At 45.8% G+C, this 24,287-nt stretch overlaps 1 protein-coding gene and 3 long non-coding RNA genes across 4 annotated transcripts in view; 1 reads left to right on the forward strand and 3 right to left on the reverse strand.

The window, feature by feature from the left end:
• LOC116989957 overlaps positions 1 to 24,287 on the reverse strand; it is a 551,502-nt gene that overhangs the window by 111,612 nt on the left and 415,603 nt on the right. The window lies entirely within an intron of this gene.
• The window catches only part of LOC116989884, a 144,457-nt gene that overhangs the window by 37,943 nt on the left and 82,227 nt on the right, over positions 1 to 24,287 (forward strand). The window lies entirely within an intron of this gene.
• LOC116989874 lies at positions 8,007 to 13,456 on the reverse strand. Its single transcript, XR_004416351.1, has 3 exons — positions 13,267 to 13,456; positions 8,147 to 8,169; positions 8,007 to 8,048 (listed from the first exon to the last, which is right to left on the reverse strand). It is a non-coding gene; the product is annotated as an uncharacterized LOC116989874 (long non-coding RNA).
• On the reverse strand, positions 21,429 to 22,181 carry LOC116989877. The gene is made up of 3 exons (XR_004416354.1): positions 21,983 to 22,181; positions 21,795 to 21,890; positions 21,429 to 21,488 (listed from the first exon to the last, which is right to left on the reverse strand). It is a non-coding gene; the product is annotated as an uncharacterized LOC116989877 (long non-coding RNA).

Here is a 24,287-nt window from a genome sequence, read left to right on the forward strand (position 1 = left end):
ACCTTGCACTGCCGCTCAACAGAGAAAACAAGTCGTCATCAATACTGCACAGGAACAGGCCCTTCAACACACAATGTCTAGCTTATGGAAGGACCATTCAGAAGCCTGATAACAGAGGGGAGAATGCTGTTCCTGAGACTGGTAGTACGCGCTTTCAAGATGCTGTACCTTCTGCCCGACAAGAACAGTGAGAAGAAGGAATCACCGGGGTGGGACAAGTATTTGATTATGTTGGCTGCTTTTCCATGATGAGGGATGATCTTAGAAGAGATGTAAAAAATCATGAGAGGAACAGATCGGGTAGCCGCACAGAGCCTCTTGCCCAGAGGAGGGGAATCAGTACCAGAGGACATAGGTTTAAGGTGAGGTTGGAAAGGTTTAATAGGAACCTGAAGGGTAACTTTGTTCACACAAGGGGTGGTGGGTGTATGGAATGAGCTGCTGGAGGAGGTAGAGACAGTGGGATATGAGAGAGCTGGGAGACAGCAAGGATTACCTGAAATTGGAGAAATCAATGTTCATACCGCTGGGGTGCAAACTACGCAAGTGAAATATGAGGTGCTGCTCCTCCAATTTGCGGTGGGACTCACTCTGGCCATGGAGGAGGCGAGGTCTGTATTTTACCGGAATGCTTGCAAAAGCAGATAATTCCACTGTCACAAGGTACACGTGACAATAGAGTATAATTGAATCTTTAAATTCAAGTTTACACATGAGATTATTAAATAAAAATCGAGCGTATAAGAAGGTACTGCAGATAGACACAAAAAGCTGGAGTAACTCAGCGGGACAAGCATCATCTCTGGAGAGATGGAATGGGTGACGTTTCGGGACTAGACCCCTTCTTCATTGCAGTGTCTGGTATTCAAGTGATGTTATTGTGCAGAGTGTGAGACCAAGCGTAGGCTTGGCGATAGTTTCGCCTCTGGCTGTCTCCTCCTCCTTTTTCCTTTATTCTCTTCTCCTCGCCCCCGCCCCCCCCCCCCCCCATTACGGCCTGAAATGTTGCCCATTTACTTCGCTGCATAGATGCTGCTGCATCCGCTGAGTTTCTCCAGCATTTTTGTGTACAGACAAATTACAACGTTTGCACGCGTTTTAACGGTTTTTCACGAGTACTCTCTGGAACGATAGGTGATGAATGTACAGAAGTCGAAGTCACCGCATGAATAAATAACACTATTAAATGTTCAGATACTGACCATGTGTGAATGAATAGCTTGCACGGTTGTTTGTTTGTTTTGTCTGTCTCTGGGTCTATAACTCAGCGGGACAGGTCAGGCATGAAAATAGCCAACGGAGAGGTTGAGAAGGAGTATCTTCCCAGAGGCCATTTGGACTGTAAACTCCTATCTCACCAGGGACTAACTTTACTGAACGTTTTTTCCTCCCAATATTTAATATGTAAAAGAATATGTGTGTGTTTGTGATTGTATTTATAGTTTGTTTGGTTGTTTGTTTGTTTGTCTTTTTGCACAAAGTCCGCGAGCATTGCCACTTTTCATTTCACTGCACATCTCGTATGTGTATGTGACAAATAAACTTGACTTGACTTGACTTGACAAACATGCTGCTCCTGCTCCTGCTCCAGTATCTCAGGGCAGTCCCAGCTAAAGATGCTGCTTCTGCTGCTCCTCCAGTATCTCAGGGCTGTCCCAGCTAAAGATGCTGCTCCTGCTCCTCTTCCAGTATCTCAGGGCAGTCCCAAAGGACCAGGGACTAACTTTACTGAACGTTTTTCCTTCCAATATTTAATATGTAAAATAATATGTGTGTGTTTATGATTTTGTTTATAGTTTGTTTGGTTGTTTGTTTGTTTGTCTTTTTGCACAAAGTCCGCGAGCATTGCCACTTTTCATTTCACTGCACATCTCGTATGTGTATGTGGGCGGGACATGGTGATCTAGATCCACCAATCACGCGTCAGTGGGCGGGACATGGTGAACTGTACCGACCAATCACGCGTCAGTGGGCGGGTCATAGTGATCTGGACCCACCAATCACGCGTTAGTGGGCGGGCTATCCTGGTCAGGGCCGACCAATCACGCGTCAGTGGGCGGGCCGTTGATGTCAGAGAGAACAAAGGATTTTGTGAATGGAGCTTTAACTGGAGCGCGCTCATGAGTGACGGCAGGTTAACGAGGCAGTGTTTACGAGGCCTGTCCCACCAGTATGCGACTGACTCCATGCGGCAGCAAAGATCCCATAGTGGAGCTATAGGATCTTTGGTGAATGTTATTTGTTTAAGAAGGAACTGCAGATGCTGGAAAATCGAAGGTGCACAAAAATGCTGGAGAAACTGAGCGGGTGCAGCAGCATCTATGCAGCGAAGGAAATAGGCAACGTTTCAGGCCGAAACCCTTCTTCAGACTGGTGGGGGGCGGGGAGAATAGAGGAAAAAGGAGGAGGGGGCAGCGAGAGGGCTGAAGGAGAGGTAGGAAGGGGAGGAGACAGCAAGGGCAAACAAAATTGGGAGAATTCAATGTGCATGCCCCCATCAAGCAATGTTACAAATTTTTGAGACTTTAAAAATCAAGTCTGCAATTTATCCCATCAGATAAAGCATAAAAAGAAGTATAATTTGTCACCTAATTCACTTTCTTATCTTCAGTATTAAAAAAAGTCATAGAAACAGACATAGAAACATAGAAAATAGGTGCAGGAGTAGGCCATTCGGCCCTTCGAGCCTGCACCGCCATTCGATATGATCATGGTTGATCATCCAACTCAGCATCCCATCCTTGCCTTCTCTCCATACCCCCTGATCCCTTTAGCCACAAGGGCCATATCTTAAATATAGCCAATGAACTGGCCTCAACTACCTTCTGTGGCAGAGAATTCTACAGATTCGCCACTCTCTGCGTAAAAAATGATTTTCTCATCTCGGTCCTAAAAGACTTCCCTCTTATCCTTAAACTGTGACCACTAGTTCTGGACTTCCCCAACATCGGGAATAATCTTCCTGCATCTAGCCTGTCCAACCCCTTAAGAATTTTGTTAGTTTCTATAAGAATATGTGGCCATTTTCATACTCGGAAATTAGCATCTTGTTCCCTATTGCTTTTCCATTGACTTAACACAAAAGCTGTGATCGAGGACGGTCAAATGGCCATAACTTTCTTAAAAATTAAGAGAACTAAAATAAATTTTCAGTTATTATAGATTGAAGCGTTCTGAAACAAATATGAAACAATCTTACTTCGATGACTTGAAATTAAAGCATATAATTAGTTAGTTACCTAATTGTAGCTAATTACAAAATTCCATTACCATCTATCAATTTCTTAAGAATAGATTAACATTTTTAGTTATGGAGGGTGCGGTCTTTGCGGAAGGCAGACATGTGAGGAGATGGGAAGATGGGGCCAGTGGTGGGGTCACGTTGGAGGTGGTGAAACTGACGGAGTTGTAGACTGTCACGCTGGTGAGTGCCCTGCCAGCCCTCTGCTGTTTTTCACAGTCCTCCGAGCGCTGCGGTCCTCGCTCTGGTCCATGACGCCGGCAGCCTAGCTTGGGCCCGGTGCCTGATGGGGAGGCTTGTGCTCCATGACCGGTAGCTGCTGCCTCTACCCCCTCCCCCTCCCTCTCTACCCCCTCCCCGAGGCAGAGAAAGCGAGAGAGAGGTGGGGGGGAAGAGGGGGGGGGGTGTGGAGGAAGTGGGGAGAGAGGGGGTGGGGGGGAGGGGTGTGGATGCATTGTGCCTATCAAACCCTCAACTCCCCCCAGTTAGGCAATTAAGGGACTATTTGGGGAATCTGGTAGGACCAAGGCAATGGGGGATTTTGTATTTCCAAAGCTGTAATTGGCCATCTAAACCTGGTTTTAACTGGTATCTTTAATATCTAGGCTAGCCTAGATGGGCCCAAGGATCCATTTAGGGTATCTGGTAGACCCAAGGCAGCAGATAATTGTTCATTCATAGGTCAGCAGATAGGGTCATTTTATATCCCCCCCACCCATGGTGTGATAGATCATTTAAACTTGGTTTTAGCCTAAGGGTTTCGTCCCGAAACGTTGCCTATCTCCTTCGCTCCATAGATGCTGCTGCACCCGCTGAGTTTCTCCAGCATTTTTGTGTACCTTCGATTTTCCAGCTTCTGCAGTTCCATCTTAAAAACTTCTTAACCACTTACAATATTGTAGGTTTGTAGATTAATACAACATACACTTAATACCCTGATGTTGAATTTGGATAATTCGTATCACCAGTAACATTCACAAGAACTGAATAGAAAGATTGTGTTTATTTGAATAATGTGCTTGGTGCTTCTAATACTGCAATTGAAATAAACCCAAATCGCTTTGCACTGTATAGCATGTTTTTAAACTCCTTTTGTGTGTTCCTGTCTACAATTTGACTCCTGCATTTCAGTTGCCATTCGTGGCTGCTCTTCAAAGAGACTTATGCCCCTGTCCCACTTAGGAAACCTGAATGGAAACCTCTGGAGACTTTGCACCCCACCCAAGGTTTCTGTGCGGTTCCCGGAGGTTTTTGTCAGTCTCCCTACCTGCAACCTCCGGCAACCACCTGCAACCTCCGGGAACCGCACGGAAACCTTGGGTGGGGCGCAAAGTCTCCAGAGGTTTCCGTTCAGGTTTCCTAAGTGGGACAGGGGCATTACGCATGTAAAGCACTGTGGGGTCTCCTAAAAGTAAATGTAAGCGTGTTGTTGTTGTACTCACTCGATCTTGTGGGGAATATTGCATTTCTGATGCATGAAAAGGGGTCGAGGTTAGACGAGGTAGCCGATGGCGTCCGCGGGCTTGGAATGGACTTTGTTCACTCTTGTTTTCTCTGACAGAGATAGAGACAGCGAGAAATCGAAGGGAAAGGGCTCGAGCAGAGGAACGTGAGAGCTGGTTGGAAACTGGCAGTGAGGGAGCTTTTCCCATTGAGAGTAGGGAAGATTCAAACAAGAGGACATGACTTGAGAATTAAGGGACAGAAGTTCAGGGGTAACATGAGGGGGAACTTCTTCACTCAGAGAGTGGTAGCTGTGTGGAATGAGTTTCCAGTGGAAATGGTGGAGGCAGGTTCGATTTTATCATTTAAAAATAAATTGGATAGGTATATGGATGGGAAAGGAATGGAGGGTTATGGTCTGAGTGCAGGTAGATGGGACTAGGGGAAAATAAGTGTTCGGCACGGATTTGAAGGGCCGAGATGGCCTGTTTTCCGTGCTGTAATTGTTATATGGTTATATGGAGATAAAGCGTTAAGGCGGTGAACGAGAGCAAGAAGCAACACCGATACAGACATGATGTACCTGGGAGAGAGGTGAGGGAGGGGTCTGGCGGCGACTGAAACAAGGAATGTTCTACATATTCTACAGAGAGACAGGCAGGGCCTGAGTACAACAGGCTCCCACCTGGAACCAGGAATTCGGTTTGAACCCATTCTTCCAAAGATCCTTCCCGAAGAACACAAATCTGTTGTGCGGAGAGCAAATGCTGCAAACATCTGATGAACTTCTGAACAAGTGGGAAGGGCGATTGTTTCAATCTTTATATTTTCACAAAAGTGTTTCTGTTCCTTTGACGGACGCGGTTAACACGTTGAAATGAACGGATCGACAGACAGCTCTGATTTCAGTTGCTGTTTATTTCACTCTTCCCACATTTACATTCCCCCTGGTTTTATTTCCGCGCTCACTGGGTTTCACGACGCGGGATTTGGGGATTAAATGGGAGCCGTTCAGCGCTGACCTGTTGTCCATCGGGTTTCTGCCCTACATCCCCTGAGCCCTGCTCCTGATGCTGAGCAGTACCGGACCAGATTCTCAGCCACTTTTCATCCCAAGGCCTGAAGAAAGGATAAAGTTTCTCCGTGAATTTATTCCCAGTGAAGGTGTGGAGATGGGACTTGGTGTCCGCGTCATAAAATGAAACTATCCCGGACTCGTAACTGAGATAAACTCCCACCCTCCCGGGAATGGGACGGGCGGGGAGAGGGGATGGAGGGGAGGTGACTGCATCAAACACCTCATCCCACCGCCATATCCTCCAGACTCCATTCTCGGGGGTCAGTGTGACCGGCCCCTTCCTCTCCACAGACTCTGCGGCGACTCCCAGACTCCAGCCCCGACTCCCCGCCACCTCCACCTCCCAGTAATGTCTCCCCGATGTGAATCCCTCCGATCCCAGCACACACGCCCCGGCTGTAAACCTCTTCCCGGTGTCAGGGAGACTCCTCCGGGTCTCGGTCCGTCTCACCCTCTTCCGATCCTCAGACACCTCGAGCCACTGATGCGCTGTTTCCACATCCAGGGTGACGGAGACTGGGGGGAGAAGCAGAGAATCAGAGAGTCCCCGGGGTCGGTGGGGGAGAGTCAGGCACAGGCGGGCGGACAACTGACACCTTGCCGAGGGGTTTCACCCACAACCACATTGGATGGACAACAGACATCTTTCCAGGAGCTTTTAACCGGGCTGGAGAGGGGAAATTCCGCAGATTATCGGGAACAGGAGGGGGCACGGTGCGTGGATGGGGAAAACAAACGTGGAAAGTGAGGATGAACAAGTAATTGCGGGTGGAGATGGTGAAATAAGGCGGGTTTTCAAATATCTTGGCAGTAGACGGCGAGGGAGAGGCAGATTGGAAGATGAGGAGACGGAGGTGTGTGGTAATTAAAGAGGAAGTAGAGATGTGGGGTGGAGTAGCCGTGATCATACTGAACGGGAGTGGACTGGACAGGCGGGGCAATCTGCTACTCTTTACTTGCTTTCTTTAGTGGAGGGCAGATTTGATGTGTCTGTACAACCAAGAACACTCTGATCTCATTGTGAAGCAATATATGAACTTCACTGAGGGACTTGACAATGTTTCACATGTAAGGCTGGTCCATAAAAGGAAGTCAGGTTGGATCCAAGACGAGTTGGTAAAATGGTAAAAAGTTGGTGGTTAGAGGTAGGTGTGATTTTTCTGCCTGGAGATCTGTGACTGGTGGTGTGCATTAGAGAACCGTGCTGCAACCATTGCTGTTCATTTTATGTTTTCATGGCTTTGATGTGAATGTAGGAGGTGTGACTACTAAGTTTGTGGAGAACGGGTAATGTTGGGGATAGCAAGGTAGTCTGTCAAAGTCTGCAGCAGGATATAGGCTAGATCATTGAAACCTTATTGTCATGCAGGGAGATCAATACTGGTGGACGCAGTTTTCTTCACACAAAGAGTTGTTAATACCTGGAATATTTTGCCATAGGAGGTGGTGAAATCAGAAGTAACCACTATATTTAAGAGGCATTGTGATTTGGCAAACGAGGTGTAGAATAAGGTACACAATAATGTTGGAGAAACTCAGCGGGTGCAGCAGCATCTATGGAGCGAAGGAAAAAGGCAACGTTTCGGGCCGAAACCCTTCTTCAGACTAATATGGTTCTAATGTGGGCAAATGGGATTTGTGTGGCTGGGGAAAAGGGTGGACATGGAGGCGATGGGCCCAATGGCCTGATTCTGTAATGTACAACCATGGCTCTCTGGCTCCAAGAGCACTGAATGACTGATTATGCACAGCCACCGGGTGTGCAGTGAATTCCAAAGGTTGCCTAGTCTCAGCATGCAGTAATGTCTCCTTGTCTCTGTCCTAAATGGTGCAGCTCACATTCAGAGGGTTTCCGCTGGCTCCAGACCCCCTCAGACAGGGGAAACATCCTCCCTGCATCCAGCCCACTGAGCCGTGTAAGGACTTTGTGTTTCACTGAATTCTCCTCTAATACACCTGAACCCTCGACTACACAGGCCTAGTCTACGCAATTTCACCCAGCACAGCAAATCTATTCTCCCAGGAACAAGGATCTGTTCAAATGCAAACAATCTTTGCTTTGTCTTTGTGATACTTCCCCCAGAGTCCATTAATACCATTAATCTTCACATATAAGTATTGCATAAAGATGTTTTAAAAAAGATCAATGGAAAAGGTATCAGTTTTACCTCGTTTGATGATATCAGATGTTTCGCTCAATGCTATGTGTAGAAAAGGGTGCGATCATACTTTTCAATGGGCAATGCGCTATCTGCCACCAACATTGGTTTGGTTTCATCAATAACCCTGCAAATATTTAACAGCTGGTTAGAAACTGAGCATTAGCTGTTTTTTTGAGCGGTACTGTAAAAACGTACATTGTTTCAGTCAAAAGCATGTCCTACCTCCTCTTGCGACCAGCTTCCTCCTGAAATAAATAAAACACAAATCTCAATAGACTGAGATGGATCGTCATGATCCCGACGGCGGGTATTTCACTAGATTGCTACAAAATACCCTCTGATAATTCCCAACTCTTTGTCGCTGTCACACAGACAGAAAGTGGATATTGTCGTAGAGACATCGAACACGGGGGAGAAAGCATTAGGAATGTCGATGAAAATAACTACGAGTATGCAACTTACGAGTAAGACCGGGCAGGTCGTGGGATTTTATCTGGAGAAGGGAGGACAAAATGGAGATACAAGGGAAAGAGAGTAAAAGAAAGGATAAGACACCAGAATTAATGGGGCAGAACGCCCAGGAAGGGATAGGGGAGTAAGGCCAAGTGAAATGGGCATCAATGTGAAAGGTGCGGGGAGTAATGGATTAAAAGTATTATATATGACAAGGACGCTGCTGACAACCTCCTACCACTGCACCACAGAGAGCATATTAACGTATGGCATCTCTGTGTGGTATCTCAGCTGCACGGAGGCGGAGAGGAGCGTCTTCCACAGAGTGCAGAAGATTATTGGGACACAGCTACCAGCCTTGGAGGGCATCTACCACACACGGTGCCTCAGGAAGGCTGTCAGCATCCATAAAGACTCCTCACACCCTTGTAATGGACTGATCGAACTACTTCCCTCCGGCAGACGTTACAAGGCCTTCTACGCCCGAACCTTCAGACTCAGGAACAGCTTAATTCCCAGAGCTATAGCGGCTCTGAACCGGCCCTGCTGAGTGCCCCCCATCCCCCCTGGACTGTCTCCCTCGGATGGTCACGTCGCACAGACACATCTGCACTTTAGTCTGTTTGAGAACACTAACGCAATTATCAAAAAAGCTCATCAGCGCCTCTACTTCCTGAGAAGATTACGGAGAGTCGGATTGTCAAGGAAGACTCTCTCTAACTTCTACAGGTGCACAGTCGAGAGCATGCTGACCGGTTGCATCGTGGCTTGGTTCGGCAATTTGAGCGCCCTGGAGAGGAAAAGACTACAAAAAGTAGTAAACACTGCCCAGTCCATCATCGTCTCTGACCTTCCTTCCATCGAGGGGATTTATCGCAGTCGCTGCCTCAAAAAGGCTGGCAGTATCATCAAAGACCCACACCATCCTGGCCACACACTCATCTCCCTGCTACCTTCAGGTAGAAGGTACAGGAGCCTGAAGACTGCAACAACCAGGTTCAGGAATAGCTACTTCCCCTCAGCCATCAGGCTATTAAACCTGGCTCGGACAAAACTCTGATTATTACCAACCACTTTCTGTTATTTGCACTACCAGTTTATTTATTCATGTGTGTATATATTTATATCATGGTATATGGACACATTTATCTGTTTTGTAGTAAATGCCTACTATTTTCTGTGTGCTTAAGCAAAGCAAGAATTTCATTGTCCTATGCAGGGACACATGACAATAAACTCACTTGAACTTGAACTTGAACTGTTTTGACTATTTTACTGTTCTTTTACAAACCATGTTCTCGGGATATCTAAATCTAAATTGTATTAGTTATTTAAGTTATGACATTGGATGGAAGCTGCAAACTAAATCTAGTTGTGCTTATGTGCAATGACAATAAAATATATTATTATTATTATTATTATTATGAATGCACGAAGTATAAGAAATAAAGTGGATGAGCTTGAGGCTCAGTTAGAAATTGACAAGTATGATGTTGTGGGAATTACAGAGACATGGCTGCAAGAGGACCTGGGCTGGGAACTGAATATTCAAGGGTATACGTCCTATCGAAAAGACAGACATGTGGGCAGAGGTGGTGGGGTAGCTCTATTGGCGAGGAATGAAATTCAGTCCCCAGCAAGGAGTGATATAGAATCAGGAGATGTATAGTCAGTATGGATAGAACTGAGGAATTGTAAAGGTAAAAAGACCCTAATGGGACTTATCTACAGGCACCCAAATAGTAGCCTGGATATAGGGTGCAAGATGAATCAAGAGTTAAAATTGGTCGCAAAATGTTGCAAAGGTAATGCTACGGTTGTTATGGGAGATTTCAACATGCAGGTAGATTGGGAAAATCAGGTTCGTGCTGGACCCCAAGAAAGGGAGTTTGTGGAGTTCCTCCGTCATGGATTCCTAAAGCATCTTGTACTGGAGCCTACCAGGGAGAAGGCAATTCTGGATTTAGTGTTGAGTAATGAACCGGATTTGATAAGGGAACTCGAGGTAAAGGAGCCATTAGGAGGTAGTGGCCATAATATGATAAGTTTTAATCTACAATTTGAGAGTGAGAAGGGAATATCGGAAGTGTCAGTATTACAGTTGAACAAAGGGGACCATGGAGCCATGAGGAAGGAGCTGGCCAAAGTTGACTGGAAAGATACCCCTGCAGGAATGACAGTGGAACAACAGTGGCAGGTATTTCTGGGAATAATACAGAAGGTGCAGGATCAGTTCATTCCAAAGAGGAAGAAAGATTCCAAGGGGAGTAAGGGGCGACCATGGCTGACAAGGGAAGACCAGGACAGTATAAACACAAAAGAGAAGTATAACGTAACAAAGATGATTGGGAAGCCTGAGGATTGGGAAACTTTTAAAGGGCAACAAAAGATAACTAAAAAGGTAATACAGGGGGGGGGGGGAAGATAAGGTACAAAGGTAAGCTAGCCAAGAACGCAGACTGTAACAGGTGAATTTATTATAGGGAACAAGGAAATGGCAGACGGGTTGAACAGGTACTTTGGATCTGTCTTCAAGTTCAAGTGAGTTTATTGTCATGTGTCCCTGTATAAGACAATGAAATTCTTGCTTTGCTTAAGCACACAGAACATAGTAGGCATTTACTACAAAACAGATAAGTATGTCCATATACCATAATGTAAATATATACACACATGAATAAATAAACTGATAAAGTGCAAATAACAGAAAGTGGTTATTAATAATCAGAGTTTTGTCCGAGCCAGGTTTAATAGCCTGATGGCTGTGGGGAAGTAGCTATTCCTGAACCTGGTTGTTGCAGTCTTCAGGCTCCTGTACCTTCTACCTGAAGGAAGACACATACAATCTCCCTGATGCACTAGTGGCCAGATGACCTAGGGTGACCGAGGTACTGAAGGAAATTCACATTGGGCAGGAAATGGTGTTGGGTAGACTGATGGGACTGTAGGCCGATAAATCACCAGGGCCTGATGGTCTGCATCCCAGGGTACTTAAGGAAGTGGCTCTAGAAATCATGGATACATTGGTGATCATTTCCCAATGTTCTATACATTCAGGATCAGTTTCTGTGGATTGGAGGGTCGCAAATGTTACCCCATATTTTAAGAAAGACGGGAGAGAGAAAACAGGGAATTATAGACGTTAGCCTGACATCAGTGGTGGGGAAGATGCTGGAGTCAATTATAACAGATGAAATAGCGCCACATTTGGATAGCAGTAACAGGATCGGTTCGATTCAGCATGGATTTACCAAGGGGAAATCATGCTTGACTAATCTGGAATTTTATGAGGGTGTAACTAGGAAAATGGACAAGGGAGAGTCAGTAGATGTAGTATACCTGGACTTTCATAAAGCATTTGATAAGGTCCCACATAGGAGATTAGTGGGCAAAATTACAGCACATGATATTGGGGGTAGGGTACTGACATGGATAGAGAAGTGGTTGGCAGACAGGAAACAAAGAGGAGGGATTAACGGGTCCCTTTCAGAATGGCAGACAGTGACTAGTGGGGTACCGCAAAGCTCAGTGCTGGGACTGCAGCTATTTACAATATACATTAATGATTAAGATGAAGGGATTCAAAGTAACATGAGCAAATTTGCAGATGACGCAAAGCTGGGTGACAGTGTGAACTGTGAGGAGGATGCCATGAGGATGCAGAGGGACTTGGACAGGTTGGGTTAGTGGGCAGATGCATGGCAGATGCAGTTTAATGTGGATAAATGTGAGGTTATCCACCTTGGTGACAAGAACAGGAAGGCAGATTGTCTGAATGGTATCATTGGGGAAAGATAAAGTACAAAGAGATCTGGGGGTCCTTGTTCATCAGTCACTGAAAGTAAGCACACAGATTCAGCAGGCAGTGAAGTAAGCTAATGGCATGTTGGGCTTCAAAACTAGAGGAGTTGAGTACAGGAGCAAAGAGGTCCTTCTGCAGTTGTACTAGACTGAAGTAAGATCAAACCTGGAATATTGTGTGCAGTTTTGGTCTCCAAATTTGAGGAAGGACATTCTTGCTATTGAGGGAGTGCATCTTAGGTTCACAAGGTTAATTCCCGGGATGGCGGGACTGTCATATATTGATAGAATGGAGCAGCTGGGCTTGTATAGTCGGAATTTAGGATGGAAGGGGATCTTATTGAAACATATAGGATTATTAAGGAATTTGACACGCTAGAGGCAGGAAACACGTTCCTGATGTTCGGGGAATCCAGAACCAGGGGCCACAGTTCAAGAATAAGGCATAGGCCATTTAGAGATGAGGAAAAACTTTTTCACCCTGAGTTGTGAATCTGTGGAATGATCTACCTCAGAAGGCAGTGGAGGCCAATTCTCAGGATGCTTTCAAGAGAGGGTTTGATAGAGGTCTTAATGATAGCGGAGTCAGGGGATATGGGGAGAAGGCAGGAACGGGTTACTGATTGTGGATGATCAGACATGATCATATTGAATGGCTCGATGGGCCTACTCCTGCACCATTTGACTATTATTGTAACATGTCAGAGATAATGGGATGGAACATTTTAAGATCAGCGGCAGATTTAAATGTGTGGGGGTTGGAAATATTGTCACCACTTGTGGGGAGTAGAAAAATAAAACCTGAGATGTATGATGGCCTTTAATAAATTCTACAAGAATAGCAGTAAAAAGAATGTGGAACTCACAGGGTGGCCTGAAGACAATATTGCAGATAAATTTAAGTTGAAGTAGGATAAATACATGAGGTTTCCTGGAATTTGGGTCATTATTGTCGGATGTGGTGAGTAGATGGAACATTGACCCAGGACTGAATTACTGGTAAATGCAGCATTTATTTCAGAAATTTAACCCACCATTTTGTGACATTTTGCACTTTCACTTCGCCAAACTGTAGTGTAACCCCTCACCTTCAGAAATATCACACCGTCCTTGTGGTCTATCTGTCCCTGTAATTTTGATAGGTCCTCCTGAATGGAATTTAAATTCTCTTGAATCTCTTGAAGATTTTTCTCCATTGTTTTTACAATCTTCGCCTCTTCTTCTCGGACATCTCCGAGTAACCGCTGCTCTTTCTCAGTGAGAATCTGGTGCAGTTCAGCAAACTAGGATGTGATCAGTGACTGAAGGTTGTGTGACTCTTCCTGTCAGATGAAAGATGCAAATCAATATAAACCACGTCAAAGCAAACTGGCAAAGTCTATAGCAATATTGGGAAAATCAAGACACATTCTGGACCACAAATCATTACATACTTTGTATAATACACTCATATTGCCATATCTGAGTTACTGTGTGGAGATATGGGGTAACACCTACAAAACCAACCTACAGCCGTTATGCACATTACAAAAAACAGCAATAAGAATTATCAGTAACGTTGGATATCTTGAACATACCAATTTATTATTCTTAAAGTCACATACACTGAAGTTCAACGATCTGGTTAAATTTAAGACTGCGCAAATCATGTACAAAGCAAGAAATAATTTACTTCCAAGAAATATACAAAAACTGTTTATGGAAAGACAGGGTGGGTATAATTTGAGAGGGGAACATAATTTAAAAAAACTCTTAAACAGAACAACTCTCAAAAGTATGTGCATAGCAATCTGTGGTGTGAATTTGTGGAATGGTCTGGAACAGGAGATAAAACTTAGCACAAGCATAATTCAGTTTAAAAAGATGTACAAAAACACTTGTTTAAAGGGATATTGGGATGAGGATAGGTGATTGTGATATTTGTTATACTGATTGTATTGGGAAGGGTGATTATAGAGTGATGGGTTGTATATATGACTAAGATACTGTATAGTATATGCAGGTTTTTAAATTTATTTTTTGTATGGCTTTGTAAATATTTGATTAGTGTTCAAATGTAACTAATTTGGTGTACATATAGTGGCTGGTGTACATATGGTGTACATATAGCTGCTAAATTTGTATAAGATAATTACAAGCAGTTGAATAAGGGGTGGGAATTAATAAGCTTTGGCTTCTTCCTGCTCCTTTTCGGACACATATGATTTCATTTATTTATAGATATTGTTTATGACACTTTATAAATATTCTTGTTTTGTTTTTTGTATGCTGTTTCACATTTGCTTTTTATTCTTTTATTCTGTTCGAAATAAATAATAAAATTAAATTTAAAAAATATATATAATGTGTCACTCTACCGTGTTTCCTCATGACATGGAATGTGACAATCGGCTAATCAATGTCGAGTTCTGGATTGCAGAAATATGCCATTCGGCCCAACATGTCCATGCTGGGCTCTGTACGTATCTACACTAATCCCATTTACATTATTTAATCCATAGCTTTCATTACCGTGGCAATTTAAGTACTTGTCTTGATAATTATGAAATATTATGTGAAAGTAACGCACAATCAAATAATTCCCATTTCCCCAGTATAATTCCCTGCAGCCTATTCCATTTCATGTGTCCATTAACCCTTAGTGGACAGAATCAGGTCATCAGAAGTAGCAGACACCAGCACCACTTAGAATGACAGACTTCATAGAGTCATACAGCAAGGTTGATTAGTAGGACTGGGTGTTACAATCCCTAAGATTTTCACTACAATTGACATTCTTGGGGATGACCACCAAATGAATTTGCTAACAATCAGACACATCTTCAGTTGTGGACCTCAACGTCACTGGGTGTTTCGGGCTTTTATCACAAGACACCCTCAGTCGAGGCAGGCCCATCGCAGGGAGATCAGACCTCCCCCCCCCCCCTCCCACAGCCCCTGAGTCTGGAAGAAAGGATAAAGTTTCTCCGTGAATTTATTCCCAGTGAAGGTGTGGAGATGGGACTTGGTGTCCGCGTCGTAAAATGAAACTGTCCCGGACTCGTAACTGAGATAAACTCCCACCCTCCCGGGGATGGGACGGGCGGGGAGAGGGGATGGAGGGGAGTTGAATGCTTGAAACCCTTCACCCAGGCACCACCCGATGCTCCAGACTCCAGTCTCCGCGGTCGGTGTGACCCCTCCCTTTCTCTCCACAGACTCTGCGGCGACTCCCAGCCTGCACCACATATTCCCCGCCACCTCCACCTCCCAGTAATGTCTCCCCGATGTGAATCCCTCCGATCCCAGAACACAGACTGTATGTAAACCTCTTCCCGGTGTCAGGGAGACGCCTCCGGGTCTGGGTCCATCTCACACTCTTCCGATCCTCAGACACCTCGAGCCGCGCATGCGCTGTTTCCACATCCAGGGTGACGGTGACTGGGGGGAGAAGCAGAGAATCAGAGAGTCCCCGGGGGTCGGGGGGAGACTCGGGCACATGCGGACGGACAACTGAAACCTTGCCTGGGGTTTCACCCACAAACACATCGGGTGGACAATAGACATATTTCCTGGAGATTTCATCCAGGGAAGGAGAGGGGAATTTTGTGAGATGGGGGGGGGGGGGGGAAATGAAGCGGGCTTTTCAGATATGGAGGCAGATCGGACCAAGAGGATATTGAGGTGAGTGGTAGTTTGAGGTTGTTAAAGAGGAGGTAGAGGTGTGGGGTGGAGTCACCATGATCATAGTGAATGGGAGGGGGAGACATGAGGGGCCAGATGACCTGCCCCTGTTTCTTTGAGTGGAGGGTGAGAGAGAGGGAGGGGTGGCTTGGACCATGGAAGGAAGCAGAGGTTGAATGATCAGGTGTTAGAATAGGTGGAGACTTGTGGTTGTGGGGTCGCTGAAAGAGAGGGGATTCACGGGTGGATTTGATGGGTGTGTACAACCAAGAACACACTGATCTCATTGTGAACCAATATATGAACTTCACTGAGGGACTTGACAATGTTCCGCATGTAAGGCTGGTCCAGAAAGTGAAGGCAGGTGGGATCCAAGGCGAGCTGGTGAAATGGATCCACGATTGGCTTGGTGGTTGGAGGTAGAAGGTAGCGGTAGAAGGATGAGTTTTCTGCTTGGAGGTCTGTGACTGGTGGAGTGCAGCAGAGATCGGTGCTGTAGCAGGGATATCAAATCAAGAGTGCAGGTTTATCTTGAGAGCAAGGAATTTTAAAGTGGATCGGAGTAGTATGTTTTCTTTACACTGAGAGTGGGTGATATCTGGAACATGCTACAGAGGAGCCGGTGGTGAGATCTAATCATTATATTTGAGGCACTTATCTAGGTGAGGTGCAGAAGAATACCAATGTAATGTGGGCAAATCGATTAGTAAAGCTGGGAAATAGGTGGACATGGACATGATGGGCCGAAGGGCCTGATTCTGTAATGTACAACCATGGCTCTCAGCTCCAAGACAGCTGAATGACTGAGTCTCCACAGCCACTGGTGCAGGGAATTCCAAAGGTTCCCCAATCTCTGCGTGCAGTAATGTCTCCTTATCTCTGTCCTACATGGTGCAGCCCACATTCTGAGAGGGTGCCCGTTCTCCAGACCCCTCAGACAGGGGAAACATCCTCCTTGTATCCAGCCCACTGAGCCCTGTAAGAACTTTGTGTTTCACTGAGATCTCCTCCAATACACACAAACACAGGCCTAGTCTACTCTATCTCACCCCGCACAGCAAACTCATTGTCCCAGGAACAAGTATTGTTAATCTTTGCTGCATTTCCTGTGTCAAGTCTGTCAATTGATCGGTACACAGGGGCATAGGAACACAAGAAAACAGGAGCAGGATTAGGATCCGCTCCTCAGGCTTGCCCCTCCATTCAATGTGATCATGGCTGATCTAAGCTGCCACCAATTCCTCTTCTGTGTTAGTTCCCCATCATCTTAAATATTGGATCAATCAAATATTTATTTTGTAGGCAAGTTGCACATATCCAATAACTCAGCCTTTCACCACCACCTTGGACACAACATTCGAGATATTCACTGCCCTCTGAGAGATGCAACTTCTACACACCGCATGAGAGGCCGCTCTGGAAGGTTGGATCTCATGGAATCCGGGGTGAACTAGCCGATGGAATACAACATTTACCTGATTGTCGCAGACAGAGGATGTTGGTAGAGAGTTGTTTTTCAGACTGGAGACAGATTCCGCTGTTGTTCCTTATTTATATACACGATTGGGTGTGTGTGTAGGTTGTGCGGTTAGTCAGTTTGCAGATGGAACTAAAATTGGTGACATTGTGGAGAGTGAAGGTTATCTGAGATTAAATGGGATCCCTGTGAACTGGGCCAATGGGCTCAGGAACGGCAGGTGGGATTTATTCATGTGAAGGTGAGGTGATGCACTTTGCTGAGACAAATCAGGGCAGGACATACACAGTAAACGGGGAATTTTATAGAACTGAGAGATCTCGGGCTGCAGGTATACAGTGCCATGGAAGATGCAACAGGGACAGGCAGGGGGGTGAAGAATGTGTTTGTCACTCATGCTTTCATAGGTCAGGATATTAAATATGGCGTTTGACATAATAAAGTTGTTAGCATATTAGAGCGGGATAAAAGTATTTACGATAATTTCATCAGGTCTGAAGGACTGGGTTATAAGGAGACGTTGGACAGGCAGGGACATTTGTCTTTGGAGCCCGTCCGGGTGTTTTTATAGATGTGTGCAAGATCTATATAGGGTGCACAGATAGGGTGAATAGCCACATTATTTCACCCAAAGCAGGAGAGTATGAACGTCTGACTCTGTGATGCTTCCCAGCTGATGGTAGTACTGTATCTCCAATTTCCCTTCAGTCCAAAAAACCATTAATGTTGCATCTAGGTATTGCTGAAAGATATCAGAAACAAGAATAATGGAAAAGGTACAAGCTTTACCTTGCTTGAAGTCATCAGATGTTTCTTTGAATGCCGTGATGAACGAAACAGGGCAATGAAACTTTTCAATCGGCAAGGCTTCATCTACCAACGACAGTGGTTTGGCTTCATAACAAACCCTGCAAATATTGAACAGCTGGTTATAAACTGAGCATTAGAAAGCATTAAGGTGTTCCACAAAACACTTACAATGTTTCCGTCAAGACAATGCCCTACCTTCCCTTGCGACCAGCTTCCTCCTGAAAGAAATAAAACACAAATCTCAGTTGACTGAGATGGACCGTCCTCATCCCGACAGCGGGAATTTCACCAAATTTCTACAACCCTCTGATAATTCCCATTTCCCAACTCTTATCGCCACTGTCATGCAGACAGAAAGCGGATATTGTCGCAGAGATGTAGAACGATGGGGGAAAGCACAAGGAACGTTCATGAGAATGACGTCTCCTAATCTGAGGAAAGACATTCTTGCCATAGAGGGAGTACAGAGAAGGTTCACCAGACTGATGCCTGGGATGGCAGGACTTTCATATGAAGAAAGACTGGATAGACTCGGCTTGTACACGCTAGAATTTAGAAGATTAATGGGGGATCTTATAGAAATTTACAAAATTCTTAAGGGGTTGGACAGGCTAGATGCAGGAAGATTATTCCCGATGTTGGGTAAGTCCAGAACAAGGGGTCACAGTTTAAGGATAAGGGCCTTTTAGGACCAAGCTGAGAAAATCATTTTTTACACAGAGGGTGGTGAATCTGTGGAATTCTCTGCCACAGAAGGTAGTTGAGGCCAGTTCATTGGCTATATTTAAGAGGGTTAGATGTGGCCCTTGTGGCTAAAGGGATCAGGGGGTATGGAGAGAAGGCAGGTACAGTATACTGAGTTGGATGATCAGCCATGATCATATCGAATGGCGGTGCAGGCTCGAAGGGCCAAATGGCCTACTCCTGCACCTATTTTCTATGTTTCTATGTCATAATTGAGAGGATGGAACTTAATGAAAAGACTGGGCAGGTCATGGCATTTTATCTGTAGATGTTTTCAGGAATGATGAGAGGGAATATACTATTATCGGTGGATTTAAATGTGTGGGGATGAAATAATATCTCAAATCGAAGGGGAGACCAATAATCAAAGTCTTCAATAAATACCTAAAGGAATGCAGTCATGAGAACATGGACCTCACTTGCATTGGAGGGACTGAAGCCAACAGCAGAGATAAGTTTAAATGCAAGCGGTGATAATTGCTCGGTTCTAAGCTTCCTCCCAGTCTAGTTTCAGTAAAAACACTGAATCAAGCACTTGAATCAATTAATTGTATTCTACCAAAAGCACGTCACAGATCACACACTGTACCTATCCCACCGTGGGTTCGATCCCTGCGTCTATCTGTTCAAGCCCTCTAGGCCTCGCACAGACAGAGGCACTCCATGATGGTACCTGGTCCTGAGCGCTCTTCCAGAAGATGGGCCCTGAGCCTCGTGACCAGGGACTTTTATATGCCCCGCGAACCCGAGGGCCGAACCACATGGGGGTTGTCTCTTAATCACCCAATAGGGAGGTTTCACGGCAGTCGGGTCACGACCCATGACCGTACTGTTGCTACGCTACTCCAAATGGATTACACGCGATGAACTGCAGGTAGGCACTTACCATTGTTTCCAGCGTAGCGGGCCCGTTAAAACCCGCTGAAATAGTCAATTTTTGCCTGTAAATAATTATGGAAATGGGGATAAGCGTGAGGGACATTTAGCCTACTTCAGAATTCCAAAAGTGAGGAGAAATTACGGTAGATGGAAGCGAGAGCTGAAGGGACAACAGCAGACAGAGTGCTTGGCGAACATTGGCCGTTTGCTCACTGCATTTCATCAACTAAGGTGTTTTTTCTTGATTCCTTTGGCATCTAAAAGGTTTCAGAAGTGATAAATCTGGCTGTAATTTTTTTAAATCGCCCATAGTTCCCGTACAAAATGAAAACGCATCTGAAGAAAAATTTACAGCCAGATTTATCACTTCTGAGATTTTTTAGATACCAAAGGAATCAAGAAAAAACACAATAATGCCTGACTTGATGAAATGCAGTGAGCAAATGCGATAATTCCCAACATTTTCAATTCCGATATCTGCACGGCCAATGTTTATCAAGCACTTTAGCTGCTGTAGTCCCTTCAGTTCTCGCGTCTCTTTACCTTCATTTCGCTTCACGCTTGGAATTCTAAAGTTGGGTACGTGTCTCTCACACTTACCCCGACTCCCACAATTTTTTTCAGCGCAAAAATTCAACATTTTGGCGGTTTTTAACAGGTAGAAAAGTACGCGTTTTTAGCATTAATAACATAGTGACGGATGTCCTCCAGATGGATTTAGCAGCTCCGTGCATCGAGCCCTCTGACCCAGTGACCTTTCGTGCAACCACCCTATTACAAATATCGATTAACCCCATACATAACAGGCATTTCCCTAACCCAATGATACAACAATTCAATACATTGTATTCACAAGACTTCAAGATGAAGTCAACTTGGAAACATTTACCCTGATGAACAGAACTCTCAGACAAGGCTCAACACCCCATCCAATCAACACTTAGCAGAGTCAGACTCTGCAACATTATTTACAAGCTATTTACAAGGCATATGTCTGGTTTGCAGCCATCCAATCCATTATATGCATTTAGTACCAGATTGACAGGATTTGCAAGGCTTCCCATTCTTTGCTTGCAAATTGTAGCAAAGCTCCAGACTTCCTGGCATCTCTCGCAGCCTGTCCCAGAGAGCAATTCAAATTTGACCAAATCTCCCAGCCAGCCCTGAAACTAAACCCCATTTTGAGGTCCTGGCTGGTCCAATTTAGCCAGAGGTAACAGTGGGGTAAACACATTAGGGCTCATGGAATTTGGGGTATTGTTACCGGGTGTGGAGAATAGATAGGAGGGATGATGAGTGGAGCAGAAATCTTGACTGGATAGGATGGGCCAAATGGCCTGTCTATGGTGTAGAATGGGATGTCATCCGATTGTTCTAAACTCCACATAATACAAACACCTCTCTACATTCGGGCCAGACTGTCCTGAGATTATTTCTGAAATGTCACCCACCATTTTGTGACTGTGCACTTTCACTGCACCAAACTGTAGTGTAACCCCTCACCTTCAGAAACTCCGCACTGCCTTTTTGATCCATCTGTTGCTGCAACTTTAAGAGTTCTTCCTGAATGGAACTTAAATTCTCTTGAATCTTTCCAAGATTTGTCTCCATTGTATTTAGAATCTTATTCTCTTCCTTATGGATATCTGTCAGTGTGCGCTGCTCTTTCTCAGTGAGAACCTGGTGCAGTTCAGCATACTGGGATGTGATCTTGGATTGAAGGTTGTGTGACTGTTCCTGTGAAATAAAAGGTGAAGATCAATATATAATGCTACTGATTGTATTTCCTCACGACTTTAATGGTGACGTTTGGCCTGTGCATTTTTTATTTACTTTGGCAATTCAATAGTTTGTCTAAGGTAGACAAAAATGGTGGAGGAACTCAGCGGGTGAGGCAGCATCTATTGAGAGAAGGAATAGGCGACGTTGTGTAGAGGCCCTTCTGCAGACTTCAGTAGCATTTAGACAGTTAGACCTATTATTACACGCATCACAGGGATCAAATCCACACAAGATCAGGAAATCGAAACTGGAAAGCCTCACCAGAACTCCAGAAATCTTCTGTTTCTGTTGCTGCTCCATTTGCTGGATCCCTGATTGCTTTTTTGTGAGAGACTGGATGGAAGATTTCACCTGATCCTGGGATTGTGATTGAAAAATCAGAGAATAAAAGTGTTAGATTATAAAGATGGAATTAAACAATGATGCGATCAAAATCGGTTTGCTTTTACCTTGTATATTTCAGCAGCTTCATCCACCAGCATGAAGCGGTGATCTCTGTGTTCCCGCCCACCTGCACAAACCAGGCAGATCAGCTTCTTGTCAGTTTCACAAAACAGCTTCAGTTCTTCCTGATGTTCCTCGCACTGAAGTTTACTTTCCTTCTCTGTCCGATTCAGGCTCAGTGTTCGAGCTTTCTCAGACAGTCTCGCCAAGGCCCGACTAACCCTGAGGGTGCGGTCTGTAAACTGTTCTCTACATTCCGAGCAGGAGTTTCTCCCCTCCCTGTCCCAACTCTGTGTGATACAGGAGCGGCAGAAGTAGTGTCCGCACTCCAGTATAACCGGATCGGTGAAGAAATCCAGGCAGATGGGACAAACTGCCTCCTCGGTCCAACTCTCGACCTGGTCTTTCGCAGCCATTTTAATCCTCCACTTCCTGGTTTAAAAAGCATTCCCATTCGCTGAAACTGCTGACGCCCTGCAGTAATTGATTGGAGCGCCGGAGGCTGAAGTGCATGGGATCAAGAGGTGAATGGATTGGATAGTTTTCCACTGCGCGCGCTGCCGTCTCGGGGAATGAATGTTATTTGGCTGCAAGTGTTGAGTGTTCAGTGCCCTGGCCGCTCCCAACTAATTTCACATGAGGGAGGGATCAGTTAAACATTAAACTGCATCTGCTCACCCACCCAATCTGTCCCAGTCACCCTTCATCCTCGTAGCATCCTCCTCACAGTTCGCACTGACACCCAGCTTTGTGTCATCTCCTCCCTTTCTCACCTCCTATCTTTCTCTCTCCCCTTTCCCCACTGACACATCGCCCCCATCCCTGACTCATCCGCCCCCGCCCCCTCTCCCCGTCCCTCTCCCCGTCCCTCTCCCCGTCATTCTCCCCGCCTCTCCCTCCCCTCTCTGCGCTGCTTCACCCTCCCTCTCCCCGATTCTCCCGCCCTGCTCCCCGCACCTCCCGCCACTCTTACCGCTTCTCCCCGTCACTCCATCCGCTTCTCCCTTCCGTTCTCCCTTCCTCTCCCCCTCCCTCGTCACTGCTTCTCCCTCTCTCTCCCCGCTTCTCCCCGCCTCCCTCTCCCCGCTTCTCCCTCCCTCTCCCCGCTTCTCCCTCCCTCTCCCCGCTTCTCCGGCCCCTCTCCCCGCTTCTCTCCCACTAGGGACAATTTGTACCTTCACTAAGCCAATTATCCTACAAACCTGCACATCTTTGGAGTGTGGGAGAAAACAGAAGATCTCGGAGAAAACCCACGCAGGTCAGGGGGAGAACGTGCAAACTCCGTACAGACAGCGCCCGTAGTCGGGATCGAACCCGGGTCTCCGGCGCTGCATTCGCTGTGAGGCAGCAACTCTACCGCTGCGCCACCGTGACCGATTTGTGGAATTCTCTGCCTCAGATGGCAGTGGAGGCCGATTCACTGGATGCCTTCAAAAGAGAGTTAGATGGAGCCCTTAGTGCTGGTGGAATCAAGGGATATGGGGAGAAGGCAGGAACGGGGAACTGATTGTGGATGATCAGCCATGATCACATTGAATGGCGGTCCTGGCTCGAAGGGCCGAATGGCCTCCTCCTGCACCTATTGTCTATTTATCGATGTATCCCATCTTGTCCCCCTCCCCTAAACCTCTCCTCTTCTCTCTCCCCTCCTTTCTCACCTCTCTTCCCCCCACCCCTCCTCCCCTCTCCGCTTCTCCACCCTCCTCCCTTCCCACCCCTCAGCCATCCCCCCTTCCCTTCCCCATCCCCGTCCGTCCCCTTTCCCTTCTCCTCCCCCCCTCACGGCGCTCCCATTGTCCCGCCCTCCGCACGTGACAAGGGCCCCGCTCCCAGCCTCATCCCGACTGCAAAGATTGGCAACTCTGTGATGCTTTGGTCATGGGGGTGACACAAGCTACAGAAGTGAAGATCCAGGAAGTTATCCACAGTGACATTTAACAAAACTGTTGTGTTTATTTCTAAATCATTCTGTTCAGTCAAAAGGGACAGATAGACAGCAGTGTTTAAACGTGTTCATTCATTAATTTAAAAATCTCCTGGGAACCCTTGACTTGGTCACCCAACCTAAGCTGGGACCGACAGTGGGAGCTTCACATGTTTCAGTGTCCCATCTACAAAGACTACAGCACTCACTTTGTCCAACTCATTGGTGAGGCTGCACTCGAGAATACTATGTGTAAAAGGACACAAAGTGCTGGAGTAACTCAGTGGGTCATAAGTGATAGGAGCAGGATTAAGTCAGAGGGCCCATCGTCTACTCCGCCATTCAATCATGGCTGATCTATCTCTCCCCCCTAACCCCATTCTCCT

Source organism: Amblyraja radiata, chromosome 30 (assembly GCF_010909765.2).
Source record: "Amblyraja radiata isolate CabotCenter1 chromosome 30, sAmbRad1.1.pri, whole genome shotgun sequence".
NCBI lineage: Eukaryota > Metazoa > Chordata > Chondrichthyes > Rajiformes > Rajidae > Amblyraja > Amblyraja radiata.